The 24,853-nt window shown below is 36.5% G+C and overlaps 1 pseudogene; it reads left to right on the top strand.

The window, feature by feature from the left end:
* LOC118607839 overlaps nt 1-24,853 on the top strand; it is a 240,330-nt pseudogene that overhangs the window by 63,402 nt on the left and 152,075 nt on the right.

Genomic DNA, 24,853 nt, shown 5'->3' with positions numbered 1-24,853 from the left:
ATACATTACTTTTTCTCAAGCTCAAATTTCTCACAGTATAATTATGGTCTTTTCCACTTCCAGTTGATCTCTCCATCATGGGAGTAATAATTAGCTGGCATTTTGTGTAAAGTATTCTTTTGTCCAAAAGGCTGCTCTTACATTGCACCTGAGATTTAGATCCATCAACTAGTAAGGTGTGTTACACTGTATGAGCATTGTTTAGATTGTTACTTAACATAAAAAATCATAGGGTTGCAAATTCAGAATGTAATGCACTGTAAGGATACAGTTTTGTTAGCATCAAGTGGCATTAATATGTGGTTCTTGTAAATAAACAATTAAGTAAGTTCTATTTTTAAATGTTTAGCTTGTGCCTGGAGAGTCAAAGTTTCATTTACAAAGTGCAAGGCCTCAGTGGTTGAAAGATTCTGTGCTCCTATCTGCTATTCAAACAAGTTCCTTTCTTTAGTGTTCCAGGGAGTCATTGATTTGTAAGAGGTGTAATGTACCCATAGTATCTGGCTCAATACATCATCCTTAGACATTTTGGAGCATTTACCACTATTTGAAATGTCAGAACATTAAAGTCAAAGTCAATGAAGAAATTTAATGTAGCTGGGGCAAGAGAAAAGAGCTGAAAAGCTGAGAAAGTTAAGGTTTGTGAAGAGTGGAAGGAGCGTCAAACCCAACACGGGTTCATTCTGTGTATCTGAAATATTTTTGAGCACCTAGCAAGTGTGACTATTTTAGGCACTTGAGGATGCAGTAGAGAGAGGTGATGGGATTTAGCCAGAATTGAAAGGGCAGATGGAGGGAACAGCAAATACAATAATGTAGTCTGCTGATTTTATAAAACAAAACATTTTATCATAGTCCTGGGAGAACAGATGTCTGTTTCTTGGTTTTAATTAGGAATTGTGCTTTAGTTACCTGGAAAAGAAATGGTCTCTTCTCTTTTAAAATTATATTTAAAAATATTCCACCACTATATACACCAAAAAAAGGGTATATATGGGTATAGAATAACACAAATAGAACTCTTTATAGTTGAGCTCTCTTCTCAGTTATAGTAATTGGATTTCAATTAAAAAAATTAAGCCTTTTTCCCATATTACTTTTTAAAATTTTATTTATTTAAATTTGTTTCAAGTATACAATACATTGGTTAGACATCTATATGGTTCATAAAATGATCCTCCCAATTGCTCCCTCCCTCCCTGTTATTGAACATGGACGTACTGATTTTTGTTGTGGTGGTTTACCGAATATTAGTCTTCCATTTGCTGACAATTCATATTACACAGAAAAATACAACACAATCTGACCATTTGAAATAATATTTTAAAAATACATCTCTTGGCCTGTAAAGATTTACATATTATATATTGCTCACCTATTTTCCTAATGATCTTAACAATGCTATGAGAGAATTTACTGAAGAGTGGTAATTGATTTTTACTCAGGGTCTATCTTATTTTGTTTTCCTGCAGTTTTAATCCCAAAAGAACCTTCTACATTTTTTTAATTAGTCTGAGTTTTAGTCTTATCCATCTCTAACAGGATGGTTCTGAGTGAGGCACTCGCCCTCTAATACCAATTTCATTAATTTTTAAAATGAGGAAGAAAAAACAACAGTGGAGGGAATAGATGAAACAATATTGACAAAAATAATCTTTGAAACCAATTGAAAATATATGGGGTTCATTATGCTATTATCTTTACTTTTGTCCATGCTTTTAAGAGTTTTGATCATGAACACGAAAAGTCAGCAGAAATAGATCATACTAAACCTGTTGAGTACTACTGTTGGTAAGGTCAAGGGGAAGATCTGAATATACCTAGAGGCCAAGTGGAAAGGCAGGCATGGCATGGGATCAACTCAGGACCAGTTTGGGGTGAATAGAAGATGAAGGGAGTAGGTAGTAAGTGTTAGTGTTTGAGGAGCCTAGATAGAAATTCCTTAGTTGCGACTAGTGAGTGCTGATCCACCAAGACCCAGCTCTCATAAACCCTGTGGTAAATGGACTTTACCAATGAAACCTGTCTTTTTCTCTTCCTCTTAAGCCATATTTTTTTCCTTTTCTCTAAAAATTGGCCCAAAGCTTCTATTGTCCTGAACAATCTTCATATGCTAGGTATGGAACCACCTCTCAAAGTCTTGCATTCTCTCAGAAAGAGGATCAAGAATTTCTTCAGTCTTAGCAATTCTAAGATCTGCTCATTTCTGGGGAAGTTTGGTCTTTGCCCTGAAGCTCTGATTAAATATCTCGATTCAGTATTTGGATTTCTGGAGCTATCTCCTTGTTAACCTTGTAAGAGTTGTTTCTTTCTGATGTACAGGATACTCCTTAGGTAGAACTTTCGCCCTGTCCATCTTGGAACTCACTGATCCCTCGAATCTGACACTTGACTTTCTATAAAATCCAACCAGAGCTACTGAGAGCAGAGACTTGGTATACACATCAAAAAATCCAGAAATAATTTTGATGTAAGAGCTTCAGAGATGTTTCTAACAACCCTATGAGCACACACACATACATCTGTTCTATTTCTATGGCAAGGACCAGGCTCTGAAGGGCAGAGACAGGGAACTTGGGTCCTCACTCCCTTTTGAGGCTGTAGATAGATGTAGCACCTTCTGGTGCTTTGATATGGAACTGCAGTTACACTCCCCATTTACTTAGTGATTTTGATTTTTTTAACAGATATGTATTGAACACATATGTATTTTGGACCCTGGGCAAGATGATGGGAAAAGGCAGACTCTGATCGTTCTTCTAACGTAGGAATACACACTGGCCTGTAGTATGTTTTCTTTGGCCCACATCGTACAATGAATACTGTAGTGTTTCTTTCTCTTGAAAAACTGGGAGATTTGGCTCCCTGAATCTACATCCCCACATGGTTAAAAAGTCATGGAAATGTAGGAGGGTGGTGTTGATAAATGTCTTCTGTGGTAAGCAGAGGCACATGTTCTACAACCTTCCCTGGCTTTCCTCTCTTGTTTGTATTTGGTATTTTAGCCTTTGGGAGCAACTTGTTTGGGATCCTCCATCTTCATGTGCTTCCTTTTGTAGGGACCACCGTGTGGGATGGGGATCCTAGGGTGAGAGCTGGGACAAGAAAAGCCAGGCTAGGGATGAGATGTGTGTCTCCTTGGTAGTGGGCAATACTCTTGAGCTATGGACCTTCATCCTTCATTCAACCTTTCCCAGTCCACTGCCAAATGGCTCAGTTAACTTGGACATCTGCTGCCTGCTCTTTAAGATTATAATTTAAGTCACAAAAGGATAATTATGGTGCCAATTTTAACTAATCCTCTCATCCACAAACTCCCTATTCCTGAGAGTTGTGTAAATTTTTGTCCCCTAAGCACCCCCAGGACATTGTTTCTGCCTCCACACCTGTGTCTTTGTAGTTCTTCCTACCTAGTGGGCCCTTTCTCATGGGCCCTTTACTGCATGCTGCAAAGCCTTGGAAAGCACACCTGTCTCTCTTTCTAAGTGCTTTAAAGGCGGAGTGCTGCTGGGGTTTAAGGCTAGGGACAGGCAACCGAAAACAGAACTGCCTATAGGAGCTCATGTAGCTTCTACCAGATCACTTGCTTTGATATTTTTTACATATTGGGCTTTCTCACAAATTTCCTTCAAAGAAAGCATTCCAAAGTATAAGGTATTGCTTGCTTTCTCTATCCTGCTGGTGAACTCATCACCAGAAAGCATATTTCACATTTATTTGATTGTGTGTCCTTTCCCTCTGGACTGGAAACTCTATGAGGTCAGAGACTTTGTCTCTTTTAATTGCTCTATCCCCTGAACTTAGCATGGTATTTGGAAGTTAGTAGTACTCAATAAAAATATTTGAATGAATGAATGAATTACCTGGACAAAATGAACAGAAATAGGCTGTGGGAAATGAGGATTTCCCCCACCTGAAAGAAGATCTACAGTATCTCTGGTATTTTTTATATTCTAAGAACCCCGCCCTCCCTGCCCCCTGTATCCCCCATTTGACCATTTCTTAGATTAGGATGCATATTAGAACAGACAGCCTCTCACAATCACCATCTGTTAGGCGGTGGTCATGATGCAGTTGTTGTTGATCATGCATTCACGGAGTTGGTAATAGCAGTTATCATGGCCAACAGTTTAATTGAATTGTATTGTCAAGTTTTCTATATGGCCGAGGGTATATGCTGTTTGATATGCTCAATATGATTACATTTATTGAAATAAAATTTTATTTGCTTCAAAACAAAATGTAATTGTTAACACAGAAAGAAAGGCATGAAAACAATAGGGAGTAAATTTTATATTAGTGAAGCAAATGTGCATTGTTGGAGAAATGACTGAATCCCTCATTTTCTTCCACACAGCAACTTGGAAAACACAGGTATTTGAAGCTCTGTTATTTTTTGCTGAGATACATGCAGAAGGACTGCCAGTCAGTCTCATGCCACGCAATGCAAGTGAAGGCAGGAGAAATCACTAAATGTCTCAGAACAAAGCAATAAAAAGCTAATTTGACTGTCATTCAGGACTGTCTTTAAGACATTGTGTCATAGTTCATAGACAAATTTGTTTCTTTCCTAATGGCACGTAAAAAAGGTGAAGTGTCTACAATCGATGACATTTTAGGTTAGATGAAATAGAGTGGGTCTGTCTTCTAGCTCTTAGACTTATACAACTAATGTATAAATCTTAATTTTGTCATTTATAGCTTTACATTTTGCATTACATTAGTTTACATTTAGTTTTTAAGATACCAAATGTTATTCTTCCTAAAGGGAGAGGCTTACCCAGGTCATTGGATTGTTATGGTTTTTTGGTTTTTCTATTGAATGTCTTTCTCTAGCATTAAATAGCAAGATAGCATTATTGGGACCGATTATCCAAAAATGAGTTTCAACTTTGGTTTGTTATGAATAGTTTGAAGATAATTTTTTTCAGACAGCTGCAGGTTTTGATTTTCAACTTTTTTTTTTTTGAAATAATTATAGGCTCCTTAGAAGTTACAAAAATAGTATGGAGGAGACTCGTGCATCCATCGTCCAGCTTTCTCCTATAGCTGTAGCACAACTGAAGTTTTTAATGGATCATATTCTTTTTTAATGACCTGTTGGGGGTAGGGATATAAAGGAGAAATAGTTGTTGTCATACCATATAACCAGTGACCTCACTTTAGGAAGGTTCCTGGTCACAGGAGGGGAGAATGGAGGCAGATATATTATAGAGGGATTGAGACATTGATTGTCATCTCATAGAGGAAATAATTAGGTTAAATGAATTTGTGACCTACAGTTCCCCAGTAGAGGAACTCTTTGTTGATTTGTTTTTCATTCAGCACAAGCTTTCTTCTAAAAGAAACTGTTTTAGAGTGGCTTAAAATACTCTACAAAACTCTTGGAATAGAGCAACTTAGAGTTTTAGACCCACAAACCCATTGGGATAAGGTGACTTCCCCTTTTATCATCCCTGCCAGGTTCCTATTCCAGCTATTCATAAGGCCCTCTTCTGCTTAGAGTCTCAGTCCATTTCCCACGTGATAGGACTTTTTCCCCTAAACATCAGGTAACAGACACATTCCTCTGTGCTTTCTCTCCCTCCTTCTGCTTAAATATGTCTAGAATCTTTAATCCTGTAGCAGTTTAATTTCATTGTAGTTTCAGCCACTCTACACAGGTTGCAGGTTTTTGATAGCTTGCCCACATCCTGGGGAAAGTATAATGATGGATCAGGTAAATTCAAGAGTGAGCTGAGAGATACAATATAGGAAAAATATGACGTTGAGGACTTTGTACAAGATTGGAAACAAAAGCTCACAATTAAAATTATATTTTAAAGATGAAATATAGTACCTTTTCTTATTTCTATTATTTATTCCCTTTCACAAGCCAGACGTCTAGGTTGTGGTCTGCATCATGAGAGATCCCAATACCCCCATCTCCTCAGCCAGAGCCCAGTACTAGTCACATCTTAGTTTCTGCTCCACTAACTACTTTACTTCACCACCTCCCAACCAAGACCACTACCAACACCTTCATATCCACCTCCACCACTTGTCTTACATGGATGCCTGGCCTCCAAGTTGTCTTTGTGTTGTTTCTGATGCTTCTTCTCTACTGCCACGTGAGAACCAGGTCCCCTTAGCATAGTGACTGATTTATGAAGTCTTTAATTCATTTATACTTAGGATCAATTATGCCTTTGAACATTCTGATAAAACATTAGAATATAACTACCCCATCCCCCACCTCCCGCCCCAAACATTTGGTATATTGAGGAGCATGAAAAACCCATGCAGATAACCCTCAAGAACTTTCAGAGGACTTGACCTCAGAATTAATAAGACCTATTTTTGAGTTGTCTACACTTAACTATTTAGAATATTTTCAAAAAGGGAAAGAACTAACTATGTATTGAAAATTTCTAGACACTTCTAGCCTTTTGAAATAGAAACAGGTTAAGATGTGACAAAATTAGGTTTGGCAATATTATTTCTACTATATAAGAAACTAGAGATTCTAGGTAGGGAGAGTACTGACTTGAAAGGTAGTAAATCAAATATTGAAATATCTTTAACTTGGTTGGGGTTGGGTGGCAGGGAAATTGAAGGGCTTGAGGTAGAAATCCAAATCACCTAGTCTGAAGACAGATTTGGCTCACTTTGTTTGAACCCAATATTGATATATCTTTGTAGATTATATAAATACATTGATTACAATCTCTAAAATATTAATGGTATGTAGACAGATTTGGAAATAGTTAAACTGGGATACAAATTGTCATTCCTAAAGAGCTTGTCATTATAGATTAAAACTTCCAAATTGAGAAATACATAGATATGGTAAAGTTAAAAGCTTTAGCTTATTCACAGTGGTCTTGAAATAATTTATTTGGAGACCCCAATAAAAGTTGTGATAACACTAATAAACACTGTCCCATAAATAGAACTGAACTTTTGAAAACCTGACAGTGTGTGAAGACATTATTCTCCTTGAGCTTTTGTGTGGAACATTCTATAAGGACACTAAATTCATAGGTAGCATTTGCCTATCTACAGAATATCCATACCCGTATTTAAAAGGGAAAAAAAGACACCATGAACAGATAACAAAAAAGAATGCATTTTAGATTGTAGGTGCAGTAAAAAAATGTAAATGTATCAGTCAAGTTAAAAAAAAAAACCCTCTTGTTTTTAATGCATAGACTTGCTGTGGCAGAAAATAATTGGTCTTTCAAGCCTTTCTCTTTAGATAACCAATTTTTCCCCATGGTTACTAAATAGTTTGAGTTAAAGAATATTGCAGAAAAGGAAGTGCCTTTCTCTATGTTTGGTTAGATACATACACTGTCTATAAATAACTGAACTATGCTCTTACTCTCTACATAAATTACAAAACAAAACAAAACAAAATACACCCTGATTTTATGTTTCGATCGATCTTTTTATCAACATCACTCCTAATAAATCCTTAAACTGATGAGAATCCACTTATTTTAGCATTAAAGCATTTCAGAAATTTTGTATGACAACTTTATTGTCACCAAAAACTTATGAAAGGGTGCCTACTTTTCCCTGAGGGTTTGTTGTTTTATACAGCATTTTCTTTGGAATGCTCTTCAGAGATTAAGCTCATTTCTGGGCAATTGTTATCATAAACTCAGTACTTTATTTCCAGAGCTTGTGACTAGATAATGTATAACCTGGTCTCTATTCAGTATTAGCCACATTGCTTTCACACTTATCTTGTAGGGCCATATATTATCTCACAGAAGCTCCGAAATAATTCCTGTTTCTGAAATTCATGTGTAAAAGAAAATTTTTAAAGGGAAGAGGGTGAGATTTAAGTTCAAACTCTTATAATTTTTGTAAAGGATTATATTGATTAACAAAAGCTCTCTAGCATCTTATGGCAGACATGTAAGAGAAAGCAGTGATTGTAATTAATTTTTAGTGAGTGCCACATATTTGATAATTACTCTGATTCATGCTATTATATTTCTCTTCCTTCACTCATAGCAAAACAAGATTAATTTGATTCATGCCCTTAGGAAGGGAAAAAAAAGCCCAAGATTACTCACATGGCTGTGATTCAGCTCTTGGCTCGCACCCCCACCTTCTCATCATCGTCCCTTTCTCCCACCCTACCCACTTCCATACTCACTCCCACCCAGTGGTGTGGCCATCAAAAAACTGAGTCAGTTCGTTCTTTAAAATGGGTGGGGAAAGAAGACAGCTAATAAAATTTTTCTGAGCAGAGTATACTGCTTAGGTCTGAAATCATTGCGGGAAGACCTTAGGCAGAGTGGCTGCTTATATAACATGAAAAGCCTGGAACAGAGGCAAGCTCTCATAAAGAAATGTTGAGATTGTCATATAAGTCTAGCCATAGTTTGTGTGCATGTCTATAGAGAGGCATACAATAGCCACATAGTTAGGTTTCTATGAAAATTTTCTAATATTGGAAATCTCACATATACTATATATAAAACTAATCTTCTGATCTCAAAGTAGGGTACTTTGCTATAATCAAGCAATAAATCTAGCAGCTGCCCAAAGATTTTTGATCATTGTAAAACATAGATGATAAGGTCACTTTGTCATCCTTCAAATAAAAAATGTGACCTGGAAGCCTAAGGTTGCTTTTTTTCCCTGTGAAGAGTTGGAATATTGGTCTTGAGTGTGGCAGGTCACCGTTAGTGAGCTGATGGTGGTGGCAGACATTATTGGGGCAGTATTGTATTTCCTCATTTATTCCCCATTCTCCAGATGAAACAAAAACCTTGGCGAAATGAAGTGGCTTTCCTAAGGTCCCATAGGTAATAACCCTAAGAGCTAGTATTGGAATCCAGGCTGTCTGTCTGCATCCTGACTTTCAGTCTGGTTTGTAGGAATCTGACACAGTTGGATGATTTGGTAGTTTAGAGTCAGGGTTCCCAAGCCCCAGACCACTGACTGCTTGCTACCAGTCAGTGGTCTGTTAGGAACCTTGACAGCACAGTAGGAAGTGAGTGTCTGTCTAGCAAGTGAAGCTTCATCTGTATTTGCTGCTGCTCCCCAGTGCTAGCATCACCACCTCAGCTCTACCTCAGATCATCAAGCATTAAATTCTCATAGGAGCACCAGTCCATGGTGCCAAAAAGATTGGGGGCCCCACTGGGTTTGAGAGGAAGCTTCATGCTGGAGCTCCAAACCTGCCTTTAAATGAATCATTGAATTAGGTCTCCGTGTGTCTTCAAACTGAGCTCGCACATGGAAAGGAAATGAATCAGGCCTTCCCCCAAACAGTCATTTGTAATCCTAACTACCTCTATTTTGCTGGCTTTTCCCTCATTAAGTTACCATCTGTCTCAGAAATATTACCTGGATAAAGACAAGTTTAAATGGTTGCTCACCCTCAAGCAAAACAGAATTCTCTTATCCTTTAGAGCAGTGCTGAGCACCGTATTTGAGGAGTTCCATATTTATAAAGTTTGCCTATACCTCAGATATGTCTGGTTGCTGTCCTTTTTATCATTCTTCAAATATGTTATATGCTAGTTGGAAATGATTAGCATTTGTAGCTGAAGGGTTTGTGGGATGCTTGAATTTCTTCATATAGTTTTCAAATGGATATACATATAGTTTTCTCCTTTAATAAATGAAATTTCTTAATGAAAGACAGTGGAGGATAGAATGCATGCTGAGGTTTCTTTTTGTACCTCCTACGCACCTTCCATTCCACGGTTTTCCCCTAGGGTAACTGTGGTGGAGTTTTAGTCAGGACCCCATAGAGAGAATAAACAGTGGATCTCAGGTACTTTTTTCTGGGTCTGAAACTACTTCTTGAACCCCTGTTTGGGGACCTCTTGTTGATGTCAAGGGCATGAACAGGTCAAATACTGTTTCCTCCAGTATTTGACCTGTTCATCTTCTCCCTGGCTGATGAGTTTCTATGTCTTGACCTATTTGGGTCAACTCAAATGGAAATTCTTGAATAGTTTCCCTTACTGGACTCAACCCGATTCTGTGCTGGCTTTGGAAATTCTGAGAAGTTTGGACAGAAAGACCCAAACAGATGTCAGGTATAAAATCAGATGCATATTTAAACCACTGAAACTATGGGAGGAAAATATGAATTCACTCACTAGGTGTTTGTCGTTGTTAGTAAAATAGTTACAAGTGAATCTTTTTTTTTTTAAAACGAAAGTTACAGAATTGTATTTTTATCATGCAGAGATGTTATCTAGAGAGTGGCTAAGGTATTATTAATCAAAACAATGATGCAAAGAGCAGTTAAGGAGTGGAGATGGAATGATAATGATAATAGAATACCCACCCCTTACATAGTGCTCACTGTCAGGCAGCGGCTGTCCTCAGCACTTATATATACATTGACCCTTGCAGAAAGCGAGGGTTACGTCTGTCAATCTCCTGCACAGTCGAAAATTTGGGTATAAGTATGATATTAGCTTGTTAACCCAGATGCCACAGCTAGCTAGGAACAGCAGAGCCTGGTTTCAAACCCCAGCAAGTCTGGCTCCAGGCTTTTAAAATCTGTTATATAGATTCTTTTAGATGGCAGAAGTTTTAGGTGTTTGATTTTATTAACATTCTGTTTTCAGAGTCTATGTTTATTTCCATTGAAAGCCTTGTAATTATAGATTTTATGTTCTCTACATATTGTGGAAAGGTAACTCTCTTTAAGCTAATAAAATAGTACTAGATAAACACATTCCTGTTGAAGTATGAATAAGTTTTAATAACTGCATAAGAAATGTGCACATAGTTAAGATAGACTTTAAAAGTATAATTTGGAAATTCTACATAGTTTTGTGTCAATTTAATCTCTGAAAATCAATTCTGTATAAATTTAATATGAGGTTTATTCTAGTAAAATCCTAAAGGCAATCTTTTTAAAAAAATTTTATTTCATTATTAGTTTCTAGTATATAGTATATTAGTTAGACCTTTGTATAGCTTATAAAATAATCCCCCTAACTGCTCTTTCTCTCCTGGCTCTTCACCTAGCCATTACATTAATGCTAACTGCATTCCCTATGCCATGTTCCCCATCCCTGTGACCATCTATCAACTACTAATTTGTACTTCTTTAACCCAAAGGGAATCTTTTTCTTAAAGTGAATAGTCAACTCCTGACTTGTTTTTCACTGTTTTAGGTGTATACCTCTTCTTCCCTCTTCTACCAATTTGAAAATTATATATTTGAGCATTTTTATATATTATGGAAATAGAATGTTTTCTCTGTTTAATAAAATTAGTTGTCCATCAAGGCATAATCAACATTACATGTCAAGACTTGGTCCTAGCAGTTGCTGACTTTGTTCAAGGTTAAAGGAAGTATGCTGAAAAGATAAACTAGTTAAACTGCTTAGACTGAGCCTTCCAGATTTTCTGTGTGGGTAATAGCACTTCTTATTACTGCATTCTTCCTGTCTGTGTAATACCTGGGAACAATTTATTCCATGTAATGCCACCACTATCTAGGTAGTAAATTTTTTACTGAGGAGGAAGACAAACGTTTAGGCATGCCAATTTATGTAATTGGAATTTTCATATGACATTTTGGTTTTCAAGTTTTTATTTTGCAGCTTTTAGGTAAGATGGGATTAAAGGACTGTACAGATTTGTGTGTATGTGATGCGGTTGTATTGCGTTTGTGCTTGTGTGTAACTCAGTTGAGAATGTGCATTGCAGGAAATGCAAAAGTGAAAACTGCAACATGGCTCTCTCTCATGCACCCAACCACTTCCTGAAGAGCCTGCCACATGGGCCCCAGACTTAGAAACTTAAACTTGGGTTCTGAAGACAGAAGGAGTCTGAGTTCACCATGGTAAAAGCCTCTAGCAGACCTAAACATATAAAAACTGTTTGCCACTGTCATGTGAATGCAAACATTTCATTGCCCCAGTTGTAAAATTTTCAACAAATATTTCTGAAGTTTTAAGTATTTAGGAATGGAACCAGAGACTTGCCATACCTCACAAGTAATCATGCAACATTCTAATTTACATGATCCAGTTTTTTGAAACCATTTAGAACGTGCATTCTGATCCTGAAATGCACAAGTTATAAAAGAAACATGTGAGCTTGTCAGATTAACTACAATCATCAATCTAATAAAACTGAGTCACATCTAAATGGGCTGCACTTATACTACCCTCCCATTCTAGGGAAAATGTGGCTGGGGGAGGTAGTCTGAGTCATCACCTGGGTTGTTTGACATACACTTCCTTCCATAAATTGGGAATGGCAAGCAGCACAGTGTTCTGGGTTTGCTTCAGAGAAGGAGCTGTTGTAGCCTTGCACGATCAAAATATAGGGCCTTTAGATTTGAAGGATAAAGCTGAGCCCAGATGTCAGGGATAGGGGAGAAACTGACAGACCCTAACAAAGAACATTTGTAAGTACCATTCTGCCAGGGAAGGGCTGGGTGGGTGGTCAAATGGTAGGAATAGTCACAGTTGAATTTTTCATAGTACATAAAAAATCTTTAAGAAATAAATTAGGGAAGGTGAAAAAAAGTAAATTGGTAGCTAGTTTCCTAAGGGGGGGGGCTCATTTACTTAACAAGAATATTCTTCATGTGAACAGTCAAATGATCACTGGAGAGAGATAGGGGGTAAGTGTATGATTTGGTAGCTATCAAAAAATTTGACCTTGACAATGTTTAATTTAGTTCGATTTAATCAAACATTTCGAAAGAAGTATTTCATTTAAGAAACTTTTTTTTGGCGATCTTTGAATCTTTTTAGAGGTGTTTTGAGGGGTTGTGGGGAGAGAAGATTCATGTGTCTGTCTCACATTTTCTTACAGAGCCTTTGCAGAGGCTCACTGGAGCTTTTAAAAGTAAGTTTAGAATGTAAAATCATTGTGGAAACTATGGAGGAAGGGGAAGGAGGAGTAGATTTGTAGCTGAAGTGGGTTTGTAAACTTAGTCTCTGCTTAGGGATTATTTTTTAATATGTGCCAGTCATTCCTCTGATTTCTATCCTAACTTGGTTGTGGCTCTTTCTCTGTGAGGCTCTGGTGTTCCCTGTTTTAAAGCTGGAGTTGTCACAGCCTAGGCGTTTTCTGTTTCAGGCTTAAGGCTTTTTTTTTCTCTTTTCCTGAATGAGTGTCCTTTGTGTAACCCCAGTAATTCACAAATCCTGCAGTCAGAGGGACTGCCCTGTCATGTGACTTAGGAACTAGGTGCTGCCTGCGATTGGTCAGCAGCTAATTGGCAGGTCCCTATAAGAGGTCCTGCTTGGGCTGTAGGCCACTCTCCTGCCTGGGCTGCTGCTTAAACAGGGGTGGGGGAGGAGGGCAGCGGATATCCAGTGATTCAGCCACATGTGATAGATGACCAAATGACTGCTTCCTTGGGGGCCATGCATCAGTGGAAGACACCCAAACTGGTTGTGACTGACTGATCAAACTCTGGCTTCCTCAAATGGTAACTGCCACTTTAATATAGCTTACTGATTAAACTCAGAAAAATGCAACTAAAAGTTTTTGCCAGGAACTTGTGTGGACTTAATCCTTGTGTGTCTCTCTACCTCCCCCTCCCCCCATTTCTTGTTCGTTTTGTCACAGGAATTAAATGCAGATAACTCTTTAGACAGCTTTTGTAGGAAAAGTGCCTCATGTGATCTGGAATAAACACATTTTATAATCAGATTTATCAAGCTGTGAAGAGGGAGTTTAAGTGAACGGAAGCATCAGCATTCTGTCACCAGGAAATACTGCTTTATCCAGAATTGGTAAGTGAAAAAGTGGCATTGCTTCCTAATAGTTATCATATAGTGCATGTGGGTATTATGAAATTGTTTACAGACCCCTAACAACTGTGTTGAACCAGAGAACACGTAAACAGAGCAGCCAAAGAATATAGCATAAAGGCTTAGAAGCAGCCAGGTAATTGACAAAGATGAACGAATCATTACCAGTTCATTACCAGGGGGAAGCAATCAAAATGGATTGTTTGGTAGAGTTTTAGCATTAACTTTCCATGGATGTATATTTCCATATAGTCCGAATAATATTTATGATTTTTGAAAGGGTGCTTTCAGAATTAGTGAATTTGCCCTCTTTTCTCTCCCTTACTGGACATCTTACCCAAAGATTTCTACAAAATGAAATTAAGTAATGCATTGGAAACTTTTCCTACTGATTGTGAAAGGCACATTAAGATAATAGATTTTTTATATTTGTATAATTGTATGTTTAGATTACTCTATTTGATGACATTAATATAGCCAAAAGGGTAGTTATTACTATAAGGTCCATTATGTTTTGAGAGATTATGTTTAGTAGCTCTTACCAATGTGCATGTGTCCATCTATCTGTGAAACCTTAAAATTATTTTCTAGTCTTGAATCTGAGCTAGGACCTCTGTATTTAAGATGCCCAGAAAACTACAATAAAGCTTTGAATACCTGTTATATACACTGGGTCCTTGTTCATGAACTGTGAGGAAACACAAGTTTAAACTAGGCATAAATTTCTGATTTCTTGATTTGGTTTCTTAAGAATGATTGTACTGGAAAAGTTGACTAGAATAAGAAAATAAAATTAGAATGGTGGATGGCTACCTGATTTTACAAGTTTCTTATTGGTCAATAGAAGCAATCATGTGATGTGTACTTGTAAAATCAGATGGAAAAAAATTATATAGGTAACTTTGGTGTCCCTTTATGAATGTGAATACATATAATTAAAACTGTTGCTGATAGAGTTGTAAGTTTTGGGTTATAGGATATAACCTTATTTATTTCTTTTTTAGTATATTAACCTTATTGAAGGTTAAATCTACATTTCTGACTTTTGGTTCCCATTCTGTTACTTTTGGAATCTTAAGATCCTTAACTTGAAAGGGAAAAATGTGTAATAAACAATAGGTTAGCAATGCTGCAGTTTCTCTGTTGGCACTAGAGTGGGATGGGGGTGGTGAGGAGGGAGATGAATCTAGTGGGATCTATTAATTGTTCTTTTACTTTTTATATGATTTGAGAACTTTTAAGATTACTTTTTTTCTGACTCATAGCTCTCAAAGACATAAAGCAAGGCAAGCATGGCCTTTAAGGGCAGGATCTCCACTAAATCAGATTGATGACCCAAATATGTGAATATTACATTTGACTTAACTAAGGTGTGGCTGAGGATGTGGAAAAATACCAGTCATTTCCCTGAAGTACACATGAATTTATAGGTTTCAGAGTTTTGAAGACAGACAATGGTGACAAAGCATTAAGATGATTACAGGTAATTTATATCCAGCTGCTAGTTTGTATTCAGTGTTTCACCATGACTTTCAGCTCTACATTTCATGTAAATACTTGGGCAAAACATAATGATTTAATAATCTGCCTAAAGACGGCCTTTCTTGATGGAAACAAGTCTATATAATTTTTAGGTTTGACCTATCCATTTAGAATCCATTTTGAATGACAAAAATATGATAGAAGTAGGTTGAAACAATAAAGGCTAGAAAGTGTATCCCAGAAGAATTCTTTTAGATCTTCATGTTTTTAATTCTGTTTGCTCTTCTCAGTCTTCAATTTATTAATTTTTTAAAATACATGTAAAATAAATAACAACATTGCCCTGGATTCTCCACTAGATTATTGACAGTATTAATAATATTCTTGTACATTCTGTTATAAGATATTAAAGGTACACATATGTCTTTGTTTTTGTGGGTATGTAAAACTACAAACTGAAGGGAATCAGGTCAAATGACAGACTTCAAAATATTTTTTCAAATAATATTTGATATTTTCGTATTTGGGAATATAAACACTTTGGCTTGTTTCTTAAACTTTTGTTGTGTTATACAATTTTGTCCAATAAATTTTTTAGAGTACGTGTATGTATGTGTTTAATATTTGCTTGGAAGGGGGAGCTTTTAATTGCTAGTGAAACAAGTGGCTGTTTGTTAGAACCTAAATAAGCCTCATAGTGTTGTTGTTCCTATGACAACAGAGGGGTTGGGTGTTGAAATATAGCTTTAAGTTCTCGGTTTGGAAATGTCATTCAGACCTCCCACTACAGTCTTATTGAGTAGGAGTATAATGAATAGGGGGAAAAACCCATGAAGCAACATAAGTATCTCCGTTAGTTTCATGTCTTTTTGGCTTCGCCTTTGTGTATGGATTACCATGGGGCTGGTAAACCCTAGGTCTTGAAGAAAGCAATACTTCAGTATAAAATAAGTGGACAGGGGTCAAAAAAGTTGGGGAAGATAAATAACAACATATGGGAGTAATAGGCAGAAGTTGATTGCCATGGGTTTGTGCGAATTCTTTATCCATGCTGACCAGCAGGGAGAACATCTTGAATGAGTTATTGTGTAGCTTTTCAAGAACTGCAAATATTTCCTTAAAATGCAATGTGGAGAACATTCCTTTGGTAGCAGAATAGTTTACCACTTTGGAATAACATTTATTCATCTCCTCTAGGCTGATTACAGAGAATACTGTATTCTTTCAAGGTGTATGTCTTTAAGTGAATTATTTGTCATTTAATAACTTGTATTCTATGGGAAAGATAAGGTGGTAAAACTTAGATATTTTACCCTACATTTAAAAATTACTTTTAAAAATCCTTAAAGACTGTTACCTGTTGTTTGTAGAAATGCTTTGGTTTACTGAGAACCTTATAGCACACTGTATTTGGGGGCAGGGATTGTTTAGACTAATATTTGGCATAGATAAGTTATGCAGTTGTGGATTTTCCATGCCTGAAGGGCTTCCTTCTTTCTTCTCCTAAATGGTTTTGACTATTTATTTGATTATTAGCACATCCAGAAGTTAGAAAGAAAAAGAAGACTTTAATTAGCTTTACCCCTTACTTAATATATAGGTTCACCACCTCTCCTGAAATCCAAAAAGCTCTGAAAAACAAAAGATTTTAATGTAAAAAAATTGGCAGCAAATCATGACCTGAACTGATATGAGGCTATTTGTAGTCTTTATCCCACTTAGTGCGAATGTTTGTATGTTTTACTGTAGCAATATTAATGTGTTTGATCACAAAGTGCTGCGCCTTAGCCCTCCAGAGTTTTATGTAGATAGAATAGTCACCTTATTACCTTTATAAAATAATAAAATAATCATAAGAGTAATCAATCTGAGTGTCAGATAAGGATATGTGGACCTCTAATTACTGATGTGCATGGAGCTCGTATTATGTACTGGGCAGTACCCTAATGAATCACTAGCATATAAATCAGTGCTTGGCACATAGCAGATACTCAGTAGATGTGTTTTGGTATAAAATTATTTATATATATTTAATTCTCACAAAAAACTATCTGTGGCCAAATATGATTGTTATCTCCATTTTACATGAGGAAACTGATGCACAGAGGTGAAGCAACTTGCCTGAAGTAACACAGTCAGGAAGTAGTAGAGCCAATATTTGAAAGCAGGTAGTCTAGCTACAGTTTGCTCTTAATGAGTCCACTTTAGGTAGAGAGAGAGGGCCTGAAGACGTGGTACTGGAACTCTTGACTGAGCCAGTCAGTCACTGTTTACTTTATTCCTAGTTATCTTATGCCTGGTGTCATCAAATCTGATGATGTTACTACCATGGTCATTTCCAGGGGCCTGCTGCAGAATGCTTATAACAGGTTCTCCTGTGTGGGAGTGTAGGAGTTCTATGGGTCTGAAAAGCTCTTACTTCTTCTCTTCATAGATTTCCCAACATTGATCTCCACCAGCAGTCAACCCAATTTCTTTATCTTGATGAAAAATTATGACACATGAAATAACTCCTTAGCCCCAAGTAAATTATCTTGAATAATGGAAAATAATTTTCATAGACATTTTCTGGGCCCTGAAACAAGCAGGAGGTCTGTGCTTTGAGGACAGAGAGCATGGGTCACCTCAAAAGTGGGTGAGCTCCCTAGTGTGGGAGCCACACTAGGACAAAGCAAAAGGCCCTTGGAGGAAATCAGGCAGGCTATGGAACTTAAGTTGCATGACTCTGAATCCACAAAAGGATATTTTTAGCAGTACTTCTCAAGAAAGTATATAAGGTGTCTCTCCAATACCTATATATTTCTAGGGACAAAAAAAATCATTCTAAGCTAATAGCAGCCTCCTCTTTCTGTTCCCCAAATTTTCTACCCCTATACCCTGCTTAATTTTTCTTCTTAATACTCATCTCTGGCTTACATATTATGTTTTACTTATTTATTCATTTGGCATTTCAGTGAACTAGCAGTAATGTTATCTGGGAACAAATTTAAAGGTTCAAATTTATTTCTCTTTGATCTCTATCTTTAAACTGATTCCCTTCCATCAGTCTCAGACTGCTATAGATAATAAAAATTTTTTGGCCAATGGATTTTTCTCACTATTAGTTATCATTTTATATTCACAGCCATGATAATATCTTTTTCTTGAACTATTTTGATTATGCAATCTGTATTTGGATGGCTCATATCTTCATTCAGGAGAGAAAACTAAGCCAAATTTGAATCTAATCATTGAATATTTTTAAAATCAAGAAAAATTTGAATTTCTGAAAAGAACATGCACTGTAAAATATTTTTATGTTTTATGAACTATCTTCAATTTAGTTAGGGAACTAGGGAACTGACATAGCATTAATTCCAGCAAAAACATTTTAAAACCACCTACTTGGTATCCTTTCCCTTTGAAAAATTAAAAATATCAATGTAAAACAGTTGTTCTACATGTTATGTTAAAAAATGTGATTTAATCTTGGACATTTCCTGGCTCAAGTTCTTAAATTATTATCTGTAATCTATTGTCTTTCAATCCTCTATTTTTTCTTGTTTATACATTCCAAAGTATTAAGGATAATATAAAACATAACATTTTAAATTTCCTGTATATTATTTACTGTAAATATGTCATGTAAATACATCATTAGAGCAGTTATATACTTTATTTTAAATTCTTAGAGGAACAGATTAAATGCATTTAAATGTTTAATGTAATATACTTTTGTAAGTCAAAATACATTGAGACATTTTGTTTTTCTCAGCTGTATTTTAATAGCAAAATAGTTTCTAATTGCTTCCTTTTAGTGGTAAGTTTAATAAAGTAATAACTTGCTTAAAAACAAAGTGTAACTGTTATTTTAAGGTAAAAGATAACAGTTACCGATTGTGAAATGCTAGCTAAGGTTTTATTTTAAAGGATTTTCCCTTTCTGCCTTGCAAGAGTTGAATTCTCCTGAAAGCACCTAATTCTACTGAAAGCCCATTGGTCGTGGTTATATTGGAAGAAAACTAAGTTTTCTTACCTTTCTTAAAAGCTGATGGATAAAGACTTTTTAAATTTAAACCCATTAATTTATCTATTTGTATGTGGGTGATATATATAAAGCAAGTCTAGAGTTCTTAAAAATGAGAGAAACTGAGTGAATTTGTACAGTACCAGCAAAACTTTTCAGGGTGCTTCCAAAGTTCTGATTACCTGAATAAAAATTCCAAGCCTCCATTTCTAGTGAGTATCAAGTATGCGACAGTGGTTACCATGACCCCCAAAAGGTGTCTATTCACAGCATCCGTTGAAGTATTTGCTCCCTAAGAGGCTCAGGCTTTGGAAACAAGTAGACTTGTTCTTTAAGCTGACTTTACCCCTTACGATGCGAGTAAGCTACTCTGTTTATTCCCCTAAGCCCTAGAGAATGGACCATCAGTACTAATACACAGGGCTGTTGCATGAAATAACATGTGTCAAACACATACTATGTGGTTAGTGGAGTAGTTCCTTCCCAAATCCGTTTAGCAACAGACTTTAATTTAGTCTCAAAGGCTGTGGATCCATTCTAAATTACATCTTTTTTCATATCAGATTAAGTAAAACAGTGGGGGCAGCCATTTATTGCATACTTAACACGTTCTAAGTGGGCACCATTGTACTGCTGTACCTGCATTGACCTGTTTAATCTTCTTGGAAAACTCATTGGTTCAATTATTATGCCCATTTCACAAACAAGAACACTGAGTCACAGAGAGGTAAAGGAATGTGCTTATGGCCTCTCAGCTGGTAAGTTGTGAAATCAGACTCTAAAGCCAAGTATGTTGTTGCCAGTATAGATGAAAAGTACTTCTTGGCAGAAAAGCAGAATAAAAGCTGACTGAACCCGAAAGTCTCAGAAATGATCTTCTCATTTCTGTTCTGTAAATTGTCACATCTTCAAGTGGCCCTCTCAGTACTGAAATACAAAATTGACTTTTTCTGCTTTTTATTTTACAAATCATTGGGAGCAATTTTAGTCATTTGCGTTTTATGAGTTTTAATTAGGCCACTGAAGTCCAGGAGGGGAATTCCTTGTTTTCAGTTGATCTCATGCACTAACAAATTTAGTCATGTAACTTCCCCTATTTTTTTTAATGTTTTCACTTGAAAGCGGGGGTAGAAGGGAGAAGTATGCAAGCATTTGGATCCTTGGGATGTACTTTCTTCAACCTCTCTGAAGATTCTCCTTATCTGGTACAGAATTTATCTATAGAAAAGTAAAATTAGTAAGAATCTGTATTTACTAATATTTCCCCCTTTATCTCCATATATTTCTAGGTGCTATCTAGAGGGGCAAAACTTCTAAGTAAAGAATTACAAGAAGCCATCTATGTGCATAAAAGCCCCATATTTGGATGAGTTGATTTTCAGAATGTGGGAAAGGGGTTTCACATTGAGAATTTTCTCCTTTCAGATGTACGTTGAGAATTTGTCTTAGGGAGAAGAGTAGGCTACCCTAACCCACGGATTCAAGAGTGCTTAGAAATCTCTTTAAAATGGACTGAGCTTGTCTGTATACAAGAGGATATACTAATCATGCCTGCCTTCGTTTTTTCATTTTTTCATGCATTCACTCATTTTCTTAAGTAACTCATTCAATGCCTGCCTACAAATGGATGGGGTTACGGTCCATTAAGAGAAGGAAGAGGAGTTACTACTAACTCATTCTTTGTTTCTTTCACCTCAATGAATACATCTTTTATTTGATTCTTTTGCCATTTTTGAGACAAGGCACATATTACAGATTGACATTCATAAAGGTCCTTAAGCATCTTTCTTTAGCAGCCAGCCTTTTTTAAAGTAAGGGAAAGAAAAAGCTTGTGACTGAAAAATAATGCAGAGATATGTTTTCTTTTTAACTGGTGGTAGGAGGACTTAGTAGTAGGGAGTGTGTCCATAGAGTTTAAGAATTCCCCTGAGCTTTCAACTCATTTTTCTGTTTAAAAAACATTAAAAAAGAACAAGGGCCTCTACAAGGTTGTTTTGAATAATGATTTTTTAAATAGAATTTAAACCAATTTGGAGGTCAAAGCCCTATTCTGCCCTAAATTAAATTTATTATGAATTTTTGAAAATAGCACTAAATAAAGATGTGGAAAATGAGGGGGATAACCCTCTCTTTTTGGGAGACAAAGCTAGGGAGGAAGGTTTATACTAACACTTCAAAAAGTGTTACTCCTCACCATACTACAGTTAGGGATTTCTTCCTTAAGGCAGGTAGTCTTTACCTTTACTTGTGATTTAAACCAAGGTGTCATTTTCCATAGTTTTTGAAAGACACACAACTAGCCATCAAGTTCTTTGTAATGGCACAAATGTAATCTGTATGTTTTCTTGCATAGGTTTGACCACAGCAGTCAAGGCAATGAAAATGCTTTATAGCTTTCAACATGAAATGTGAAGTTTACATCAATAGTAGGTACATATGGCCCAATAAATTAAATATTAATGTGGATTTAAGTTTTAAAAAATTTTTCAATTGCAGTTGACATTCAATATTATTTTATACTTGTTTCAGGTGTACAGCATAGTAGTTAGACTTCAGTGCCCACGACTAGATGAATGAATAAAAAGGTGATGCATACATACAATGGAATATTAAAATGAGCATAAAAAAAGAAATCTTATCATTTACAGCAACATGGATGAACCTAGAGGATATTATACTAGGTGAAATAAGTCAGAGTAAGGCAAATGCCATATGATATCACTTATGGGGAATCTAAAGAACAAAGTAACTGAACAAAGAAAACAGGAACAACAAACTCATAGATATGAATAACATTTTGATGGTTGCCGATGGGAGGGGATTGGGCCTTGGTGAAAAATGTGGAGGGATTAAGAAGTACAAATTGGTAATTAAAAAATAGTCGTGGGGATATAAAGTACAGCATAGGGAATATAGTCAATAATATTGTGATAACTATTTATAGTGCCAGGCGGGTAGTAGACTAATCGGGGGGATCACTTTGTAAATTGTATACATGTCTAACCAGGTATGCTGTTAATGTAGATTTAAAAACAAAATTGCTCCCACTCTAAAAGTGTGGCTCATTATTTCAGGGTTCTTCTTTCTGAGTAAGTTCAGATACAGACTGTTTGGGACAAGTCAAGTTAGTAAAGGCAGTAAATAGTTTTCTCTTCACTCTGCTTGGTAGCTATACTCCAAAATACTCTGTCTTATCTTTTACCTATGGACAATAAGGAGAGTGTAAAGAAACTGTTCTTTCTCTTCCCATCCCTGCACAATTTCTCTTACTGACCACTCTCCTACAACTTCTGTCCACCTGGCCCTTGAAGTATGCCGTGTTAACAACAATTATTCTAGATACTGGCTAGACCTCATAAGCTTATGGCCGAGCAATTGACAAAGATGCCATGTGGGAAATGTTCATTTTATAAAAATATATTACACACCCACCACATGCCAGATGGCTTTCTCTGTCTGGGAATATAGCAATGAACAAGGTCCCAGCTCACATGGAGTGTGGAGACCGACAGTGATCAAGCAAATAAGTATATGTCAGGAATCACTATGTGCTATCGAGAAAAATAAAACTAGCCAGAGAGATAGGGAGTATCTAGTGGTCTATAAAAGAGCTTCTTTACCCAGGGCTGACAGAAAAGGCTTTTCTAATATATTTGTTCAGAGACTTACCCTTGGGAAGTGAGGAGCCAACCATGAGGGTATCAGGAGGAAGACAATTCCAGGCAGAGGAAACAGTCACTGAAATGACGGTGGGAGCAAACTTGGTGTGTCTAAGGGACAGAAGAAAAGAGGCCATTGTGGAATAGTGAGCAATGTGGAAAGTAGTAAATGAGGTCTGAGAAGTAGAGAATGGCATATTACATAGTTGGCCATAGTAAGAAGCTGCTGGTAGGTAGGACATGATAACTAAAGAGAATGAGAATTGTGTTCCAGAGTACATGTGATTTATATAGGGATCCTGGAGAGTCTAGTCATTATGTCTCATAACCTGAGTGTGTATAAGTTGCATAGGGCTCTCTTGATAAAATACTTTTGTAATCTAAATTATTATGCTATGAAAATCTTGATAAAGAAAGATAAAATTGAGCTATGTCAGCTCCTTATCAACTAAAGAGCCAAAAATGGGTAACTCTTTCTATCACATCTGTTATTCAGAGAGGGGTGAGGTACTCAAGTGTCTAGCAGTGGGATGTTGTTTCAATTTCATTTATACTTGCCAAAAATTTACTGTCTGTGTGGTATGTCTTTGCCGATTTTTATACTCGGTGATTAACAGTTAGAATTTTGAACTGCATGGTTTTTAAGTAATTTCGTGTTAAAATACTTTCTTTTGTGGCTCTTAGTTTTATGTTCATGCCGTTGATAGGTTCCCTTTTATAATTCTGTATAAAAATTTTGTTTGATACAAGTTTAAAAGTTACGTTACACAGTGCTTGTCTTACAAATGGAGGCGGAAATGGAGTGTGGGAAAATAAAAGCTGTTGACCATTTGGGAGGAATGGAATTGTATCTACTTTTTATCTTTAAATTCATGTTAAAAACATTTTTGCAATTTTTAAAAGATAGAGTTGATTGCTGTAAATGGATTGCAGCCCCTTGTCATTCTTTTACTGTTCATAATCTGGTATTAAAAGTCCTGTGTTTTATGTAAGGTATGTACAGTTTCTGTCATGTGGGAGTTAACATGTTGAGACATGACATTAATGAGAACAGACATAAAATGTATATACATATCATATCAACATTGGACCACGTAACCAGGCCTGACAACATACAGGACTTGGAGGGACTTGATAGCTATTTGTAGGTATTGCTCAGGTTCATCTTACTTCATACCACTTGAAGCTTTGTATTTAATACCTATTGCCTATCCTGACTTTCCACTAGTTAGTTATGCATTTGGGTTAACATTCATATTCTTTTAGCCAGGGACCCACCTGTAGAGAAGAGTTATTGATTTTGTCATTTATAGTTTAGTTCAACTGGACCGGATTTCCTTACTGCCTCTGGCTGAAACTGACTGAGAGAATGAAAGTTTCACATGTGGTGAGGAGAAATTGATAATTTGGGAACATAGAATATTTTGTGAAAGAGGGCCTGATTTGCTCCTTTCCATCCTCTGAAGTAGGAATCGTACACTAAGAGAGGGAGTGAGAATTGGTACATCATGGGGAAGCTGATCTCCTTGGATGAGCATCCTTAGGAGCTGAGAAAGATGTAAAAATGGATAAAGACGTAGGTGAGCACCAGAGCATCAGCAAACCTCTGATCTTATGCCCGTGTCTGTCCTTGGGTCCTTATCTCATTTCTTTCTGATATCCCCAACATAATGTCCATTATGCATATCTCCTGGGGCAAGGGGTCATGTTCCTGACTTACTGAGCAAAGAATTCAGGAATGGGTGTTCAAGACATCTTCCCTAAATCCTCCCATGTATATCTCTCTCAACTGAACTTTCTAAGTGGAATATAGAGAGTTAGAGAGTAAGTCAGTTTTTCCAGCTTCTAGCTTTGAGGGAAACACATGTATTGCCCATGAAGCGGTGTGTTCTGCTTGGTCTTTCTGGTCATGTCTGATGTTCTACCAGAGCTTTAGGCATTTTTCCCCATGTGCCTAG

Source organism: Rousettus aegyptiacus, unplaced genomic scaffold, assembly GCF_014176215.1.
Source record: "Rousettus aegyptiacus isolate mRouAeg1 unplaced genomic scaffold, mRouAeg1.p scaffold_m13_p_9, whole genome shotgun sequence".
Taxonomy (NCBI): Eukaryota; Metazoa; Chordata; class Mammalia; order Chiroptera; family Pteropodidae; genus Rousettus; species Rousettus aegyptiacus.
This window is presented reverse-complemented; position numbering and strand designations above follow the sequence as displayed.